Source organism: Pieris napi, chromosome 20, assembly GCF_905475465.1.
Source record: "Pieris napi chromosome 20, ilPieNapi1.2, whole genome shotgun sequence".
Taxonomy (NCBI): domain Eukaryota; kingdom Metazoa; phylum Arthropoda; class Insecta; order Lepidoptera; family Pieridae; genus Pieris; species Pieris napi.
In genome coordinates, this window is record NC_062253.1 from 9,285,908 (window position 1) to 9,298,332 (window position 12,425).

Consider the following 12,425-nt stretch of genomic DNA (forward strand, 5'->3'; position numbering starts at 1 on the left):
GATATACTTGGACCGATAAAACACAGCGTTCCGATCTAGCAAGTTAGCGGATCGTTAAAAACCGGATGCCGGAGTAGTGGAGAAGCACGTAAGTACTGTTGTGAGTTTCTAAATCGGATCGGTAATTAACGTTTGCCGGACCGGAGCAGTGGAGAAACGGCCTTAGGGTGTTTATTTTGAAATTAATTCAAAAATTTGGAATAAATCGATTAATAAAAAAATCGATTTTTTATGCAGAATGTCACATGACACACCCCTACTCCAAAACAATCTGCCACAGGGCTAAGTGTCAGTGAATGTTCTGTGGACCAATAGCATATTCAAAGAGTACTTAACTAATTCCTATAATTAGGTGACACAGTCGCATATTACTAAATAGTAAGTGCTAACAATTGCTGACATAAACTAAGTTAAGACTTAAGAGCAATAGACAACTATTGCTTTGCAAAAATTTTATTGTTTAAAATAATAGATTATATACAATTTATGACCGTTCTTTGCTTTTGTTACACACTCCCTCTAGAGGGGTGTGTTTAAGCCCGTTCGGGGCTATGCCCCCTTCGGGTGGTGTGACTTCTCGCGCCCTGCTAATACAGGGCGGTACGGGGTCGAGGTTTCTCCTCTTGGTGGGGGCTGCAGCGCGCAAGGAGACGTTGGCCTCAACTCGCTGCGCGCAGCCGATGGGGTCTATTCCGGGGTGTCAATCCGGTGGTTTGGGGCCAAGGAGTATTCTCGACTTGGCCCTGGTGTCTCAATGGTTGGTATCGGGCAGCTACGCGGCTCGCGGTCAAGCTCCGCCGGGTGAGACCCCCGGTGGCCCCGGGGGAGGCCCAGCGAGGCGACCAGCGGTCGTAGCCGCGGTTGCTGCCCTGGTGTCACGTCCGGTGGTTGAGGTATCCGCGGAGAATAGCTCACGCGGATACCTGTATTTGTCTGGTGGCCTGGAGTGCCACGGCGCGATGTCCTTGAGGTGGGGATGTTGAGAGGCGTCCGCTCGATCAAACATCCCCTTGGCGAGCCGTGCGACGAACTCGTCGATTGACTCCATCCTCAAGTCCCGCGCTATGGTGTTGTTCCTAACGTAGCGGGGGGCCCCCACTGCGCGTCGTAGGTTGATGTTTTGTACGGCGCGCAGTCTCCGGCGGTGGGTCTCCTTTGTGTAGGAGTACCACGCCGGTGCCGCGTACGTTAGGTGTGGGCGCACGTACAGTTTGTAGAGCGCGAGCTTGATTCGGAGGGGTAAGTTGCCGTAGAGTAGGGGGTAGAGCGCGTACGTCGCACCCTTGGCTCTCCCTACTGCCCTGTTGACATGGTGCCGCATTGTGAGTCGCCGGTCTATGGTGACCCCTAAATATGTGACCGGCGTCTTCCACGGCACGTCCTGATCCAGGAATCTCAGGGGCGGCGGCAACTTACTCTGGCCAAAGGCAATCGCCTGTGTCTTGTTAGGGTTGGCGGCTAATCTCCACTTTTCTAGCCACTCTGGCAGGAGGTCCAGAGCGCGTTGGAGCTTAACCGCAGCGTGCTTTATGTTTAGGGATGTGGCCACGTACGCCGTATCGTCTGCGTAGAGGGCCAAGGTGCACCCTTCTGGGCACGGGACGTCGTCAGTATACGTGGCATACAAGATTGGAGACAGCACGCTGCCTTGTGGTACACCCGCCGTGATAGGTCGCGGTCTCGACGCAGCCTCTCCCGTCGCTACGAAAAACGTGCGATCAGTGAGAAAGGCGCGGAGCACGGCGACTATGCGGCGGGGCAGTGGAGACTCGGCGAGCTTCAACACGAGGCCATCGTGCCAGACACGGTCGAAGGCCTTTTCCATGTCCAGCATGACGGCTGCGGCCGCGTTCTTCTTGTTCAGGGCCGTGGCTGCAGTGAAGAGCACCTTCGTCAGCTGCAACGTCGTGCTGTGCTCGCCGCGGAAGCCAAACTGTTCGGGCCTTGGCTGCAGGTAAAGTTGGATCCTCTGCAGCAGCAGCCTCTCGAACAGCTTTGACTGCGTCGAGAGCAGAGTGATGGGCCGGTAGCTCTCAGGTCGGGTAGAGTCCTTCCCGGGCTTCGGTATTAGGATCACCTTGCCCTCTTTCCAGGTCTTCGGGAAGTGGAGGGTCCGGAGGATTCCCGTGAAAAGGCGCGCCAGCGCGACAATCCACCTCATCGGTAGATGGCGCAGCGCCTGGTGGGTGATGCCATCCGGTCCTGGGGCCTTCTTCAGCGGCAGTCTTCGGATCGTCTTCCGCACTTGCGATGGCGAGAAGAAGATCCCGGCTTCGTCAGGTGGGATCGGGCTCGACAACCGGGCCTCGACAGCGCTCTCTACCTCAGCCACACGCGCAGGGGATGTCGCGGTGTTCGGCGAGAATTGGCGCTGGAGGTGTTCGGCGAAGATTTCGGCCCGATCGGTGTCATTGTAGGTGATGACGCCGTTGCTGTCATACAGTGGACGCTTCGGCTCTGGAGTCCGGTAGAGACGGCGGCATAATTGGAAGAGGCGAGTAGGCTCTGTAGTGGCCTCTCCCAGAGAGTGCTCCCACGTGCGCCGCGCGTGTGTCGCCAGTTCGGCCTTGACACGCTCGGCGAGGCGGTTCAGCTGCGTCTTCAGCACTGGGCAGCGATTGCGCTGCCACTGCCTCCTGAGTGCGCGCTTCTGTTTTATCAGTCTTTGCACGTGGGGAGCGAGGTCTGGGCGTATGACCTCCGGCGGACGCGTCGTGGTAGCTTCCGCCAGAGCCGCCTGGAGTTGCCGCGTCATGGACTCCGCCATGTCGTCAACGGCGCCTGGTGTCATGTCCGGTGGGCCGGGTGCAGGGGTGTCTCCAATGATGGACTCGAAGGCGTTCCAGTCGGTGACCCTGCAGGTGCGCGCAGGCGGGGATGGTGCCCCCGCGACGATGCACAGCACTGGCTGGTGGTCCGACTGGAATTCGTCCATCAGTACCTCCTGCGCCAGGTGGAGGCCAGGCCGGTTGTGTACCACCAAGTCTATGATGTCCGGCCTGTGGGTGTCTATCCTTGGGTAGTGTGTCGCGTCTTCTGGCCCGCACACGGTGTAACCTCGGGTCTCGGCGTATTGTAGAAGTCGAATCCCCCGCGGGCTGTTGGAGTGCGAGTGCCAGCTGATGTGCTTGGCATTCCAGTCGCCCGCGAGGATTGTTGGCCTCTGTTTGAGCGTGGCCTCCAATTCGGCCGGGATGAAGTTAGAGCCAGGGGGAGCGTAGATGGCCAACACTTCTGTGGGCTGGCCACCCAGTTCCAGCTCTACCCCTAGCGTCAGGATGCCAGTGTGATTTGTGGCCTGGATGGCACGATGAGGAATCCTCCTTCTAATCAGTACCGCCAGGCCACGTATGGGCGCCCCGGTGATCGCCTGGTGCTCTTCGCGGTAGACGAAGTAGCCCGCAGCACTCAGGCGGACAATTTATGAGACAAATCAATAAGTACTTAGTGCTGTATATAGGCGAAACGCTAGCGCGTTTTATTCGACTATCAACGCCATCTAGTGAAAAGTAGCAACTAACTTTTGATACGATAAGACTTGATATTGGGCATAAATCTCCCTTCTTATTACGCATATGCATATAAACATATCTTTTAAGATAATTTTGAAGCAATTACAACTGAAATTTCAGGTTATGACAGCACCTCGGTATAGGTACAGCAAATATTCTACCAGGCGCTAAATTATTTAGTTTTTAATGCCTCGGAGCAGTGAGGTTGCTCCGTGAAGCCAGCGACGTGCCCCGGAGACTTATATGCTTCTGGGAGGAAGGCTAAGTTAGCCAGGACTTTACGTATAACGGACCTAATGAGCGTCTCATTGCGCACACTAAGTTCACCACGGCACCAATCATACTAAACCATACCATAGCGCCACCCTTGGTGTATTTATATAAGTTATACTTCTTTTGGCGTGTAAGGGAAAATGGTGAAAGTAAATTTTACGATTTTACGATGCGCACACTGTCACAAAAAATGTCCATTTCTTTAATTATGAAGAAATAATTTCTTGTGTATTTAAATAAACTTTATTTAACTAGATAATGCGTTATAATAAAACTTTCAATGCATTAAATACCTTTTTTCTATTGTTAGTGTCGTTTTTTTAAAGGATTTTTATCTTGTTACGCCAAAGAAGTATAACTTCTAACGCGTGTACATAAGTACACACACGTTTTTTTGTTTATAACATGTTAACAAATTCGAATTGAACGTTTTTTTTTTTTGTCCCTAGCTTATGGAATAGATTTCGATTCAATATGAGCCTTTAACACGAATTAGCCAGTCTAATTCAGTTTCGGCTTAACAATATCCTAGAATAAAGCAAAATAGTTCGACTTCGGGCCGGCAACGCACTCGCGAGCCCTCTGGCATTGAGTGTCCATGGGCGGCGGTATCACTTAGGATCAGGTGTGCCTCCTGCCCGTTTGCCCCCTGTTCTGTGTAAATAAAAAAAGTATATAAAAATATACAAGTTTTTGTGTAGGCATATTACAAAAGCAATTATTTATTTCCATTTTTCGCTATTTATTATTACTAAATAAATAATGTAGATCGGTTACTAGTTTTCAGAAAAAGCGACACAAAAATCGAATTAAAATAAAAAAGGTCTAATTTCACACGGTGCTTCTTTCTCGTAATTGCTTTTCAATTGTGACATGCCCTACAAACTTTAAGATGCCTTAATTAGTAATTCGTATCGTGCCTTTCACACGAATACCTTGTCGACACTATAACTAAGTTGACTAAGACCAGTTACCGCAAACAATAATTAGGGTCAAATTGACACAAAAAACTCACTATTATTCGCGGTTGCTATTGGCAGACTGTCGACTCTGATACCCGCGGGTGCGTTTGTTAAGGTGGGAACTGACCAACGTTACGAGGTGTAATGTAACATGTAATGTACTGTTACACAGCGAGCATTCGTGCAGTCAGTACGTCGTGTTACGTCGTGTTTCCCCGCAACACGACGTACTGACTGCACGAATGCTCGCTGTGTAACATTACATTACATGTTACATTACACATCGTAACGTTGGTCAGTTCCCACCTTTAGCTGAATCTTCATGGAGAACATTACTTATAGATAACATAACAGAAAAAGCATATAATCAACTTGGCTTAGTCAAACGTGTAAGCGAATCTTTTAAGAATATAAATTGCATAAAATGCCTGTACTTTTGTTTGGCACACTATAATATCCAGGCACGGTTTGGTCCTCAATCTACAAGAAATGAAGCAATAGATAACATTCATAAAACATGTTAGTTTTATAATATACAGAACGTACGCGAACGTTCGCTAGTGTATAAAATTTATCAGAACCGGTTTGTACTTTTAATAAGATTGCAATTAAGTTCATTTGCATTAATATCTACACAATAATTAGTGTTATCAATGTCAAAAACCCAATTGACTCAAATAATAATTACTTTATTATGAAGGACAAAGTTGATTAAAAATTATGATTAAAACCTGTCGGGCAAGAACTATGGACTTCGTTCTCGGTGGCAGCCCAATTACAGTTATTTACAGACTAGTGACTACCATGTTTACCATGTAGCTCTAAGTTTACAACGCTAAAGTATAAAACGTCATGAACAAGACAAATGAACATGACAATGAACATTGTAAATAATGAATTAAAACCTGGACGATATTACGATTACTATTTTAACATTAAAACATTGTGAGCCAGACCGAAATGTACGGTTCCGGCGTCATCGGGATTCTTTAAATAATAGAGGATTTAATATACTCTATATTAAACACTCGCGTATAACAATATAAGCGAAATAATGAAATGTTAATTGCTATGTAACGAATGAAAGCAATGTAGCAGTTGCATAGAGTGCCTACGTTTGGCTATACTCTAATGGCCTTGGCACGTACAGTACCCATGGTTGTATTATTCCATGATCAATAATCTATATGAATAGAAATGAATAAGAAAATTCCTTGCTAAGTGCAAAACTCGAAGACAGCGGGACCAATTCACGTATTTGTTTAAGTGAAACTTCTTTAGGCGCATGAGAGTAAATTTGTTACGGATAAAACGCAATAATAATAATATTAGCGTCACGAAGATGTGCAGCGTGTTTGTCGGATGAAAGCTAGCGATTGAGACCGATTGAGAGAGAGTGAGAAGGGCGAATTACCTTATAAAAATTATATTTTAAAAATTTAAATTTCGTAAAGAGAATTTATGAAATCTCTAACGACGTGTTTTTATTATCGAAGAATAAATTTAAAAAAATAAATTTATAATTTGTATTAATTTTCGACACTCTTAATATTTTAATGACAACTAAATTTATTAAATTCTTAACATATCTTCCTTTTTCCCTATAGGTCTCGGAAATTTAATGTTTTAGATTTGTATAAATATGAACAAGACTTAAAAATTAATTTGCTAAAGAAGTTTCACTTTTGACATGTGTACTTTGTACGCATGCACTTTTTTTATTAAATTTATACTTGAACTCTGAGGTTAATGAGAGACTTGGAAAATGTATTTATTAAGTACATAGTTTTTATTTCCTAAAGCGAACAGTCTCTATGTGCCATATGTTGGAATGTAGCTACTAAAATGGTAGGCTAAGTAAAACAAGTTAATTAAGAGTGCCTTAGCTAGCAAAATTTATGATTTCACGCATTAGTGACAAACGCAATCACCGCGCAACGGTCGCGCATCTATACAAACTCGATGGCATTTTGAACGGTGCGTGGTATATGAAATACAATTAGATAAAATTAATATGTGATTTACTTAATGAGTGCCAGATTAAACACGAGGAAAGAGGGAGCTCTACCAAAGAAAGCACCGCGTATGCAAACCTACTCACCTGGCCCTAGTCAGCGTTGCCAGACGTCCCGATTTTGGCGGGACGTCCCGATTTTTAAATCAAAATAAAATGTCCCGCGCGGGACAGGCTTAGTCCCGCTTTTCGGGAATAACTCGATGCAATAAGAAGTGTGTACCTACTACCACCACCGCACAATAATGGTACCAACTCTTTCAACAGTATCCAAAAATAAATACCAGGATTATCTTCAAACTTAATATAAATCAAACCAACAAACTGCTTTCCAAAACGCCTTCTTTTTGAAAGTAAATTAATTAATGTAATCAGAGTTACTCATCAAGTTTAATCAGCAGCTATCCTATGAGTTCTCTTCTTTCTTTTTTAATGAGAAGAATGAAACTTTTAAAGATGTTATATCTTCATAGAAATATTATGAATAAGTAATTCTTCAGAGTATTTTTAATTTTGATTTTTTTGTTTTGTAATCAAAAGATGTATAAGAACTATTTAACGATAGGTTCAATCTGATTTAAATACATTTTCTGTGACTATATTCGCTGTCTATTGTCACGCAAACGTGATTTGAACTCAATTAAAAACATACAAAGGTATTTAAAAACTTCTGATTATTTAAAAAAAAATACTATGTCCCGCTTTCGACAAATGAATCCCGCTTTTTTCACTTTAAAAGTGCCAAAATCCCGACTTGACTAAAAAGAAATCTGGCAACGCTGGCCTAAGTGTATTTACATATTTGTAATTCTCAGAGCCGAACATGATCGATACTAATAAATATTATAAAAATTTAAACGTAATATTTTTTTAGTTTATATGTAAGATTAATATCTATAAATACTAAACTGGTTCTAAAAATATTTCGATAAAGGTGACACTGTGTTATTTAATATATGCTAGCAAAAATTATAAGAACGAGTCTTTTTCGTCTATAATTTTTAACCATTGCTAGCGTTTGTTGATTAACAGCGGCAAATAAAATTGTATAGGTATCATTTTGAATAAAATCACAAAGTAGCATCTGCTTAGTTATATATACTACGCGGTTTAAATAGAAATTTCATGGAATCCTTTTTTTAAATTGAATAATTTCGTATTATATATTCTTAGTAATATTATAAATGCGAAAGTGTTTGGGAATGGTTTCTATTTTACTCGTGATAATTATAATATTACTAGCTGACCCGGCAAACGTCGTTATGCCATGTTTATCATTTCTAGGAAACATTTTTTTAAGTTCAATAGAAAATAACTATCCACTATAATAAAAAATAGTGGTTGATCGTAGAGGGGTGACAATTAAGGGTTGTATGTATTTTTGAATGCTGTGTCACAAAAAATCGAAACAAAAAGTTTTGTCTAAAAAATAAATATAAAAATTTCCTGACCTGACCACCCTTAACATTTAGGGGAATGAAAAATAGATGTTGTCCGATTCTCAGACTTACTGAATATGCATAAAAAATTTCTTAAGAATCGGTCGAGCCGTTTTGGAGGAGTATGGAAACGAACATTGTGACACAAGAATTTTATATATTAGACTAGCAGACCGGACTTGTTATATTACATAGTAGTAAACTATTCAAGGGAAAAGATAGGAGAACTTATGTGAAAGGTAGCTTAAAATATGTGAAACGTTGGTAGGTAATTTTAACACAGCGCCATCTGTTAGAATTGTATCAAATAATAAACAAATATTTTGCAATAAAATAATATTGCGGGTATAAATTGAGATGTAAGCTATCCTATCTTTTAAGTTGGATCAAACTACACACGGTGTGCAAATTTGATTGATATCGGTTCGGTAGTTTAGGAGTCCATAGCGGACAAATAACGTGACACGTAATTTATATATGTTAAGATGAAGCGCTTTAGGGCCAGTTTTTTGATCCGTAGTAAAAAATGGTTTTACCATTTGTTACATTAACTATGGTTAAATGAATAACCATTGGTAAAATCGTAAATGCGTTTTTCAATGCCTTTTTTAACTATAGTTAATCTTAACAATTTGTCAATTTGTTGCCAGTGCAATGAGCAATGACATCCCAAAAAATGTGGTTGTTTTTTGTGGGGAACATTTATTTTGTATGACAACACTAGACATATTGAGGGAATGAAATCCATTTTTGCCATCTTCATTCGTTATTTGCGCTTTGAAGAGTTTGAAGTGTCAAATTAATCTAAATAACACGATATAAATAAAGTTGTTTTTCTGTGTTCTTAATACGGTTTACACTTTTTACGATACTTAAATATATAAATAACGATGTCCGCAAACAGCCAACGGTCAAATAAGTAAGTACAAACATATTTTCGTGTTATTTATTCCGGTTTATCTTGTGTTTCGTAATAGAAAGTAATACATTTATATTTTGTTAAAGTGACCATACTGCTAACTTCGCCAAAAAAGAAACTGCCAAACTGGTGATGCTTCTCAAGGATTACACACTCGTAACCTGCAAACAACTGATCACTGCAGCAATCTACAAAAAGATGCAGCTTGGAAATCTCTGTGACGTTTTCAACTCAGATGGGTCTAGACACCGACGTGTTAAATTTAATATACATTTAATGAAGGTGTAGGCACATTTTTATATTATTCTTGTATAGCTGTGTCCTACAACAAAAGTAAAAAATCTTTTAACCCTTTGGAAACAAGGAAGCGGATTATGATCCACACGGATAAAAAAAAAATGAGTTTTTGAAACAAAGACAAATAAGAGAGGATGATTTGTTCAATTATGCTAAGGAAGAGCATCAAAAACATTTGCTGCACCAATGAGAGGCCCACCAAAAATCCATACTGCATAAAGAGGAGGTGCACCAAAAAGTGATGCAGCAGATGGAAGAAAGGCACAATAAATATATGTAGCAGCAAAAAGAGTTGCATCAAATTGAGGTGAAATGCAAGAAGAAACAATTAGAAAATATTTAATTGCTACTTTAGGGTTTCATGTAAATGTTGTAATGTTTTTTTAATAAAAATGGTTTGTATTTAAGTTATAATTAAACAGTTAATTAATCAAGTCAAATGTTTTATTTATAAATTCTTGTAACAAAGTAGGTAGATGCTAACTCACAAATGTAATAAAAGCCCTAAAGAATATCATAGGTCCCTAACTAATGTGTAGCTGTAGTTTTTAGTATATGTACATACTTGTATGTACTTATAATAATTATAAGTTAATATTATTAGTAATATATAAATAATATTAACTCTAATTCATTATGTATTCTATTGCCTATAATATTAACTTATAATAATTATACTGCTGCGGTTCTGTAACTAGTAATGAAGCAAAATAGGTTTGTATGAGCTGCAGTCTATATATACTCATGTTCTTGTATTTTATTTAATTATAATAATTATAAGTTAATATTATAGGCAATAAAACACATAATGAATTAGTTATATACTTAATTATATACTGCTGCGGTTCTATACTTAGTTAGTAATGAAGCAAAATAGGTTGGTATGAGCTGCTGTCTATATATACTCTTGTTCATTGGCAGTTTAAGATCATTCCCAATTTCAGTAACAATCCAGAGCACTGTTCCCTTCGATAGGGGGTAACAGTGACAAAAATCTACATCATCCCAGGTTTCTAATGGCGGATGACATTGCCTAAATATTTTTGGTCACTCATTGACACATTCTCATATAATATTATCGTCTTCTTCATCGTCTCATTAATTAAAGTATCTCAATATGTTTAAATTCATCATTAGATAGTGTTACGAAGACGGGTCGACTACAATGTTTTTAGATTTTTCCACTACTTAGAGAACTTTTCAGCAGGCTGAAATGTGATTTCTGACCGTTTCAGGGGAGGGTCAATCACATATTAGAAAATCGTAATTTACATAATGTTACCCTAGTGTTCAGGAGCCTGAAACATTTTTTCAGGCCGTTTCAGAGCACGTGTAGTCGAATGGAACACTTTTCAGGAAACCCGTTTTCAGGCGTTTTCAGGACTGGTTATACCCCTTTGATGAAGGAATGTTCTAGAACGAATTTTCTAGGTGTGGGACAAGGACGGAGCGATATGCGAGAGAGAGGGAAGATCGGAACCTTCTCGAAGCTAGACCGAGCACTCTAGAACGCCGTACGACAAGGACGGAGCAATGTGCGAAAGAGATAGCTAGTACGCACGTTCTAGAATTGTGCGATCGCTACTCAGTTGCGCTGCCGCCTAGAGAGTTCTCGAACATCGCTCCCAGGGATATATAAGCGAGCCGAAACGCGACCGATTAGTTCAGTTTTGAATGCGATACCAAGCGATAAACACCGGAGTGACAAAGTGCGAATATAGTGAAGAAAAGTGAATACAAGTACTGTGTGAAGTTCGTGTTTTTAGTAATTAGTAACAGTATTTTGTGTGTGTATTTAGCGAATTTTCGTGCGTAATTGTCGTTTTTAGTGTTAACAAATTCCTCGTTAATTTAATTAGAAAATAAACCCTTGAAGAAATCTACGGCGTTTCTATCCGATCCCCTAGCTCGTAACATTTTGGTGTCAGAAGTGGGATAGAAAAATGCCAATTACTCCAAGGGAGAATCAAGAGGAGTTTGTGGCGGACCCTCCAGCAGCGGAGGGAGTGCAGACGAGAGCACAATCAGCACGGGACGCCGCCCGACGACAAAGTTTCGATGCGAACCGTGGGATGGGTGAAAGCAACGATGGAAACATCCTCCTTGCTCTGCGCCAAATGATGGAAGAACAGGCTCAGACACGGCGTATGATGGAGGAACAGGCACGTCGTCAAGAGGAACAGTCTCGCCAAATGATGGATGAACAGGCACGTCGTCAAGAAGAACAGGCCCGTCATCAGGAGGAACAGGTTCGGCGATTGATGGAGGAACAGGCTCGGCGTCAAGAGGAACAGGCACGCCAAATGGTGGAAGAACAGGCTCAGACTCGTCGTATGATGGAGGAACAGGCTCGCCGTATAGGAGAAAAATTAGGAGATCTGAAACAAGAAGTAGATAAAAAAATCGAAAACTTGGAATCTGACGTGGACTGCAAATTTTCGAAACAGGACAAACGTATTCTCGGTTTAGAACAAGAGATGCAGTGCCTGAAGACCAAAGGCGTCGTAACGACTGTAGCACCATCTGGAAATCTTAAAGTACCTCCCTTTGACGGTACATCTTCCTGGGGCGCGTACAAAATACAGTTTGAGACTATGGCAGAGTCAAACGGGTGGAATGACGATCAGGCTGTCACCGCCCTTATTATGGGACTGCGAGATGAAGCCCTCACCATTTTAGAAACCAAGACAGGTAAAGTGACGTTGAAGCAACTGCTGGATGCCCTGGAATCTCGGTACGGAGACGCACATTATGAGCACGTCTATAGGGCTCAATTAAAGGATAGAATTCAGCAGACAAATGAAAGTTTGCAAAAATGGGGATTTGAAATAGAGAAGATGGTTAAAAAAAATAAAAAAAAATAAACGTAGTTCCCAACGTGGACCCACCTGTTACCTCTGCGGGGAAGTAGGGCATATGAGGTTTTCGTGCCCTAAGAGAGATCCCCGAGGCGAAATGAAGACAAGACGTGGGGAGCCCGATGACGTGGATGTGACTGCCGCTGAACAG

At 41.6% G+C, this 12,425-nt stretch overlaps 1 long non-coding RNA gene across 1 annotated transcript; it reads left to right on the top strand.

Annotated features, from left to right (window-relative positions):
* Nucleotides 1–8,703: 8,703 nt before the first annotated feature.
* Nucleotides 8,704–9,851, top strand: LOC125059929. The gene is made up of 2 exons (XR_007118749.1): nucleotides 8,704–9,119; nucleotides 9,206–9,851. It is a non-coding gene; the product is annotated as an uncharacterized LOC125059929 (long non-coding RNA).
* Nucleotides 9,852–12,425: the final 2,574 nt, after the last annotated feature.